This window comes from Echinops telfairi, unplaced genomic scaffold (genome assembly GCF_000313985.2).
Source record: "Echinops telfairi isolate 266 unplaced genomic scaffold, ASM31398v2 ScPeMD7_5868;HRSCAF=6743_0, whole genome shotgun sequence".
In the NCBI taxonomy this organism is placed as follows: Eukaryota; Metazoa; Chordata; class Mammalia; order Afrosoricida; family Tenrecidae; genus Echinops; species Echinops telfairi.
The window spans coordinates 14,397,694-14,406,446 of record NW_022109767.1 but is presented as its reverse complement, the minus strand read 5'-3'; the positions used below and the strand labels follow the sequence as shown (position 1 = coordinate 14,406,446).

Sequence of the window (8,753 nt, the reverse complement as noted above, 5' to 3'; positions counted from 1 at the left end):
CCAAAGACCACGTTGCTAGAGCTTGAAGTTCCTCAGAAACCTGCTTCTCCCTGCTGCTGGTGTATACATCGTTTGAGTTTAGGGCTGGTGAATCCTGTTACCTGGCATTGCTTGAGTTAGATATTCCATCCAGCCTACTTCACTAAGCTACTGAGCTGCTGACTTGGTGACCAGCCCTGCTGTTCGCTGCCTGCATTGCCTGAGGGAAGACTCAGTTGTATGCTTCCTTGACTTTGGACCCAGCAGCCCTCTTTGAGTTAAAGAAGGTACAGTGTATTAACTGTTCCATGGAAGTGCGTTGAACTGAGCTCTCTGTACTTCCCTTTGGACTAATTAGCTGGTTTATTTCTCTGTACAGTATAAATCTATCTATCTATCTATTATCATAAGCTACCTGATTTTTTTTTCTCTAGACAACCCTGGATAACACACCAAGTTTACTTTTACTTAAAAATATAATCTCTGCTCTCATTTCTGCATATATCTTTCTTAATAAAGTATTAAATTTAATATTTTGATATTTTCATGTAGTTCTTGTAGAATAATTTCTATGGTTATGTCTTTCAAGTCTCTTGGCCTTCAAAATGATATTCTGATCCTTTTTTGCAGTATTTTCCATACACTTTATGCTGGGAGCAATCTACGCAGAATCGGTGTTCCAGCCTAAAGTGGATTTATCCTGACATCATTACTTATCTGCCTGAGTGATGCTTTAATTCTCCTCTTAGATCTGTAGTGTGATGTATACAAGTCTCACTACAATTCCAATTAACCAGTCATCATTTATCAAACACAGTCTAATTTTACTGAGATGGGATCGTTTCTTCTTCACAAGATCGGGATTTCTATCTGGGAGAAATTACAAATTTTATGTGGAGGATAAGCAGAATTTTATGGTTACTGTTATAGTTTGCTTAAAGCATTTTATTTGCATGGAAGGGATATGGAAAATCAAAGGCAATGTATTTCTCTTGTTTATTACATCATAGTTCTCTACAGTTTTGTCATCAAAAGATTCTTAATTTGAAATAGAGACCATTGTTGAATTCACCTAAAAAGTAAAGTAAGGAGCTGCTGTGTGAATTTTCTGGTTATTTGTACTTAAAGTTTGAGAATCTAAGTTCAGAGATTATGAATAGGGTAGAGGTAGAAATGTGAATAAGAAATATATTTGTCATTTTTATTCCTTCAGGTTCATAGGTTTCAGGAAGTCTTATCAAGATAGAGTTTATTGTTTAATGACAAATAAGGTGAAGATTTTACTAATTTCTTCACCCTAAAATTGATCACACATGCCATCAAGATGTACTGATAATCACTGGTGATTTAAAATGTTAACGTTGGAAAGAAAATATTATTTTAATGATAGAAAAGCTAAATCACATGATAGAATTTTGCAAGGCTAGTACCTTATTTATTGTAAATATCATTTTTAAACAACATCATCAGTGACTATACACAGTCATTGTTTGTTGTGATTTTAAGAGAATGTATCACCAAAAGAAAGGATTCTTTCTCCTGCAATTTACCACACACCAAATGGTACAGCCTGGGAACCACTACCACGCCAGGCATTTCTGAGATTGTGCAAGAGGAGCAATAGCTATCACAGCAGCTGAGGGATCTCAGAACGCATAGATCAGTGGCAACACCTGTCAATAACTGGTGGGGCTGATGTCAGTTGTGCTTGACAGTACAGTAGCTCTATTGATGTCACAAAACATTAGGGTTTGGGCTCTGGTTTTGCTAGATGGAATATTACAATACCTGCAAAAGCTAGGGGAAATTGCAAAGAACTTGCAGGATAACACCCAGAAGAATAAACAAGCTTGCAAAAGACAATTGGAACAAATCCCGTGTCCCCAATAAATCCAAGTGCAAGAAATATCAAGTAATACATAAAGGGAACTATCAAGGATTCTAAGTGCATTCAGAATGGAGTTCAAGTAAGAGCCACTAGTGAGTTTCATGTCAATATTGTAAGGTAAGCTACAGGAAGTTCAAGTCTGGTTCTATTCAAAATAAGTGTATATATATGTATATATATAATATTATATTTTTGCTACAAGATAGTAAACGTGTAATTGAAAACAACAGGTGGTTTTTGAACAAAATATATTGAAGTAGCTTAATAACCCTGAGTAGCAGTTATTGCTGCTCATAAATGATGAAATAACTTCTGAAGACATAACGGAAAAAAGTTCCAAAGTTATATTATCGAGAAGAAAAATTTAGCTGCTATTTCAAATCTCATTGCTCAGTAAAAGTGATGAATGATTTATCTAAATTAAATCTAACATTTTTCAGTAATGTCTATAAAGCACTACTTTCTGAAAATATCTTCTCCTTCAACAAGATTACCATTTCCTTACTTGTTCATGATAATTTTAAGGTAAAATAGATGACAGTATTTAGAGGAAAATATACCTTGTTTGTAAGATGTGCTTTTTAATGATTTGCTGTGAACCACTGTTCAATTTGCTGAAGTCCTGAAATACTTGCTTCTTTAGAATCCATGACATAAAAATATTCATGTGCTCAGTGCAGGGATGCCATTGAGTGTTGGTTCACAATATCTTTAGGCTGTTGTTGTTTTTAGGTCCTGTGGAATGAGTTCCCATTGACTGACATCGAACCTGTCCTGTCCGGTGCAATCCTACCAATGTTTCTGAGTCCAATGGTGTAGCCGCTGGTTCCATTTGTCTCATTGACTTTTTTCTTCCTCCTCAATTGTACCAATCTTGATGCCCTTCTACAGGGACAAGTCCCTCCTGATAACATGTTCAAAGCACGTAAGATGAAGTCTTGCCACCCTCCCTTCGAGGGAACAATCCAGCAATCCTTCCTGCAAAACATAGTTGTTCTTTCTTCTGATATTTTTTAATAACACCAAAATTGAAATCTTTCAGATATTCTCTGATATTTCCTATTCATTGTCCAGTTTTCAAATGCAGAGAGGCAAGTGAAAACAACATGACTTGGAGCACGAGACCTTGATCCTAAAAGTGACACCTTTCATTTTCATACTTTAAAGAGATCTTGCATAAACTGCTTCCATGGATTTAGATTATAAGACAAGTAAACAAAAATCCTTGACAGCATCAATACATTCTCCATTTACCGTGATGCTATTTATTGAGCTGGTTGTTAGCATTTTTGTTATCTTTACATTGAGGTGTAATGCACACAGAAGGCTGTAGCCGCTGATCTTTATCAATAAGGGCTACAAATCCTCTCCACTTTCAGCAAAGAAAATTGCATCATTAGAATATCACAGGTTGTTGATCAACCTTCTTCCAGTCCTTATGCCATGTTCTTTTTCATCTTTTTTATTCTCTTTTAGATAATTTGCTTAACACACAGATTGAATTACTATGGTTAAATACAACAACCCATATGCATACCTTTTCAGACTTAAACTTTTTAGTGTCTCCTTCTTCGGTTTGAAAGACTGCCTCAAAATGTTTGTGCAGGTACTGAGCGCATAAGCACAATTAAGTCTTTTAGAATTCCCATTCCTTGCAATGTTATCCATAATTTGTCATGATTCGCAGGGTTTAATGCCTTTACACAGCTAATAAAATATAAACTTTTTTATATTCTCTTCCTTGAACCAAGGTCTGTATTATGCCAGCAATGATACCCATCCTTCGACGTTTACTTCTAAACCCAGCCTGAATGTCTGGCAGGTTCCTGTCTATGCACAGTTGTAATTTCTTTTGAATTATCTGCTGCAAGATTTTGCTTGAACGTGATAATGATGCTGTTCTGTAGCTTCTGCATTTCCTTGTTCATGTTTCTTTAGAATAGGCACAAACATTTCAGTTAGTTTTCTGTCAATTCCTGGAGCATTGAGTTTTGTTGTGTTTGTTTGCTCTTGCCTTCAGCGTAGCTTGGGCTTCTTCCTTCAATACCATGAGACCTTGATGAATACCCTTGAAATCATTGAGCATCAACCCATTCTTTTTGATATGATGACGTGGGGGATTCTCTTTTGATGCGCCCTGTGTCGTTCATTCCATATTTCCCTCATACTCATCCTGCAATATTACAACCCTAAGCTAGATTTTTTCTATAGTTCCTTCACCTTGAGAAATACCAAGCATTTTCTTGACATTTGATTTTCTAACTCCAAGTCTTTGTCCATTCATTATACTTTGTCTTTTCAAGCTGACCTTTCATTGTATCTGTTCAGCCCTTTTACTTCATTATTTCTTTCAGTCACCCAAGTTTTCTATGTTCAAGTATAAGTTTCATAGACTCTCTGGAAACCATGTTGGTCTTATTTTCCTACCTATTTAATAATGGCTTTGGCTTTAATCATGCGTGATGTTCTTCATATCATCCTAGAGCTCCTCTCATTTGGGGATGTTAGTTGAGTGCATCAAATATTCTTCTGATGCTCTCTAAATTAACAATAGATATATTCAAGTTTGTACTTAGACTCTTGTGGAATTGTCTTATCTTTTAACATCTCAATCTGACCGTGCACATGAGCAATGAAGAGGCTCTGCTGCCGCAGCCATGAAAGACGAGCTGTGCAGTTTCAATGGGTACAAGATTTACCCTGGGCACGGGCAGCGCTGCGCCAGGACCGATGGAAAGGTTTTCCAGTTCCTTAATGCAAACTGCGAGTTGGTATTCCTTTCTGAGAGGAGCCCTCGGCAGATAAACTGGACTGTTCTCTACAGGAGGGAGCACAAGAAGGGGCAATCAGAAGAAATTCAAAAGTAAAGAACCCGCTGTACAGTCAAATTCCAGAGGGCCATCACTGGTGCATCTCTTGCTGATATAATGGCCAAGAGGAATCAGAAAGCTGAGGTTTGAAAGGCCCAAAGAGAACAGGCTATCAAGGCTGCCAATCAAGCAAAAAAGGCAAAACATGCTTCTAAAAAGACAGCAATGGCTGCTACTAAGGCCCCCACAAAGGCAGCACTGAAGCCTGTGAAAGGGTCTGCTCCACGGGTGGGTAAAAAACGCTAAGTTGTCAGCTAAGACTTTCAAATAAAAATACAACTATATAAAAAAAAGTCTGTTGCACAGACCATCTTTGTTATGTCTGTGTAGACTCGACTACATTAAGAAGATGCGGCATTAGGACTGGAGGAAGACTTATTAATCGTCTGGCAGGTGACACAACCTTGCTTACTGAAAGTAACGAGGACTTGACTCACTTACTGATGAAGCTTAATGACTGCAGCCTTCCATGTATGTTTCAACTCAATGTAAAAATACCACAATCCCCACAGCTGGATCAACAGGGAACATCATGATACATGGAAGAAAGTCTGAAGTTGTGAAATATTTCACCTTCCTTGGATCCATAATAGATATTCATGGAAATAGCAGGTAAGAAATGAAACTAGATCTTGTATTTGGTAAATCTGCTGGACAAGCTCTATTTAAAGTGTTGAAGAGCAAGGATGTTTCTTGGAGGACTAAGATGAGGCTGACTGAAGCCATGGTGTTTTCATCTGCCATATGTGCCTGTGCCAGTTAGATATTAAATAACCATGACCGCAGAAAAATGGATGCTTTTGAACTATGGTATTTGGAAAGAGTATGTAAAGTACCATGGACTATCAGAAGAACTAACAAATCTGTCTTAAAAGAAGTACAATGAGAATGCTCCCTCAAAGCAAGGTTGGGGAGACTTTCTCTGATGTACTTTGGACATTTTTACAGGAGACCCTGGTCTTTGGAAAAGGAGATCATGCCTGTACAACAGAAGAGAAAAAGGAGGAAGGCCCGCAATAAGACGGATTGAAATTGTGGCCATAACAATAGACTCAGACATACCAAAGACTGTGAGGCTGCCATGGGACCGGACAGTGTTTCATTCATGTGTGTGTGTGTGTGTGACTGAATTCCTTTCATTTATTTTTTTAGAATCATTTTATTGGGGCTCATACAACTCTTATCACAATCCATACATACATCAATTGTGTAAAGCACACATATATCCGTTGCCCTCATCATTCTCAAAATTCGCTTTCCACTTGGGTTCCTGGAATCAGCTCATTTTTACATGGAATTTCCATGAATTGGAAACAACTTGACAGTACCAAACAACAACATTAAAGTCATAAAAATAATGTTAAAAAATGGTAGGGATAAATGTTATATGAGTTGATTGCAAGAGAACAGTGTGAGAAGCGGATTGGTTGGGATATTTTAAGGTATTCTAGGACATTTTAACTTAGCCTTGGAACAAATATGAAGAATGAGAAAAAATATGTTGGGGAATAAAGCTACTATTTGATTTGAAATTCAGAGCAGGCTTTCAGAATTTCCTTAAAACATTGCTGTGTATAGGAGAAAAGAGCCACAAGCCTGTTGGAATCCTTATAATTCCTATGAGACATAATTAAATGACTCTAATTGGTCGAGAGTAAAGTAGACATTTTCTGAAAGTGGTGCATATTACATAGGCAAAGTATGGGAAAATGAAAACACCCAACAGGGCAAGGTTGGGTCAAAATGTAGAAAAAGTCTGCTAAACTAATCCATTATCAAATATGCTTAATGTCCCCAGCTGTGACTCAAATGTGATTAATTTGGTGGCATGTAGCACTCAAATATCATATCTCGGTACACAATTTTTAAAAGTTATTGGACTCTACTATGCTTCTAAAATGTTTGAAATATAAAATTTTGTTTGAGATGCTGAACAACTATTTCTAGCTTATCAAATGAAATTTTTCATAATTAAATAGAGTTAAACAATTCAAACTAATAAAATTACTTCTTCCTAGATAAGTTTAAAATAAGCTGCCTGTGTTAACATATGCAATGGACTATATTAGGAAATTAAGTATATCAGCTTAATGCTGATATACTTAATTTCTGCATTTCTACAGTAATTCACAATTGATGTTTCTCTTTGAATTAAAATGTAAATACTTTATCTTGTCTAGTATTTAAACTATATAAAAATATGGTGTTGTTAGGCACCCTTGAGTGGGTTCCAACCCAGAATGACCCTCTGCACTACAGAACAAAACACTGCCTGGTCCTGTGCCAACCTCCCAATTGTTCCCATAGTTGATTCCATTTGGTACTGAACTACGTAAGAGTTGAAACTATATTATATCTTATTTTTAAAATTAACATGTACGATTAAATTAGTAATATCTAGATGAGCTCAACTTGTCAGAGTAAGTCTTCATTCAAACACACATAGGACCTTGAGGTGAGAAGAAATGTATTGTGGAACCCAGTGAGCGCAATTGATTGAAGAATATGGGCTAGTCACCAACAGTATTACTACAGCTTATACATTGTACAACTTAAATCCATTTCAGTTATATGTTATATCAGGTTCAGTCTTACTTTTCAAGAAGATACCAAAATGACCAGCTGATAGTTGTTAACTGCAGAATCAGTGGAAATTTTACTCTATCCACTGGTGTAATTTCTGTTCTTCAGACCAGCACATCTAATTCAACAGGGATTTTTGGTTATATCAATTTTGTTCAGGCAACCTTTCCATGAGTCAGGAAAGCCCTCCATGCTCACATGTGAATCATGGATTCGGGACCTGCAAGCCTCCAAAACAGCATGAGCCATGTACCTGGTTACATGAGGTGGTGCAGTGAATTATGGAATCATAGGACAAAGGATCTGTGGTATTGCAGCAAATATGAGTCAGACTGTTAACTATAAATCAGTAGTTCAAAACCACCAGCTGCTACTTGAATGAAATACGAGGCTTTGTACTCCATGGTTTACATCCACGGAAATCCAAAGAGGTAGTTCCACACTCTGATTGAGTCAGAATCAGTGTGATGGCAGTGAGGCGGTGAGGGAGAACAGTGAGGGTATCACTGTTGGTTGGTGTCAGAGATGATGGAGTAATCTAGCATTTTGGAAATTTCTGACGTTTGTGCCATCTTTAGCCTTTAATTCATTGAGACCACATTTTATACTGATCGTTCAAAAATAAAATAATTTTGCATTTATCCATTCTTCTATTGGTGGATTGTCAATGGGAATAAATTCTTTCTTCTTTATCATTTAGTCATAAAGTATTAGCCCTCTACTCTATGATTAAAAAAATGTGAGCTGTAGGAGAGGTATCAATGCAACAGAGAGATAGAGGATTATTTTGTCACATACATGTATGCTTTAAATTTGGTTAGACCCATTCTCAAAGCTACCCTTATTAACTGGGTTTCTGCACCACCCAAATAGGCAATTTGGTCTTTCCAACAAACCACATTCATCTCTTAACCCGTAACCCTTTATGTCCTTCGATCAGATGTTTGGTCTTTACTATGGTCTAGTATTATGGCTGTTGCTTTACAAGTGACAGTTGTTTATGAAATACCAAGTATGGCCTATCTCCAGAAATTCAATTGTCTTCACTGTTCTATTTATTTCTAAAGACTACACACAACTCATTCCTCTTCCATAGCATTCGGTATGTTAGATCAAATTACTTGAGCGGCAAGATAGTATGTGTCATAGTCCGAAGTGGCTTCATTTAATCATCCAAATAAAGGACTGAAACAGTCTTCCAAGAAGAAAGACATTGTGCCTTAAAACAAAAAATGTGTTTGATACAATTGATGCATGGATTGATATAAGAGCTGTAAGAGCCCCAAGTAAAATGATTTTTTAAATGCTGTATATTATTGTGTTAAATGTGTTTGTATACATGTGTATTAAAACAAACACATATCCATTGCCACCAAGTTGATTCTGACTCAAACCTTACAGGAGAGAATTTCCTTATAGATTTATCAAAGTTT

The 8,753-nt window shown here is 36.7% G+C and overlaps 1 pseudogene; it reads left to right on the top strand.

The window, feature by feature from the left end:
* The first annotated feature begins 136 nt into the window (after window positions 1–136).
* On the top strand, window positions 137–4,983 carry LOC101651593 (annotated as a pseudogene).
* The last annotated feature ends 3,770 nt before the right edge of the window (window positions 4,984–8,753 follow it).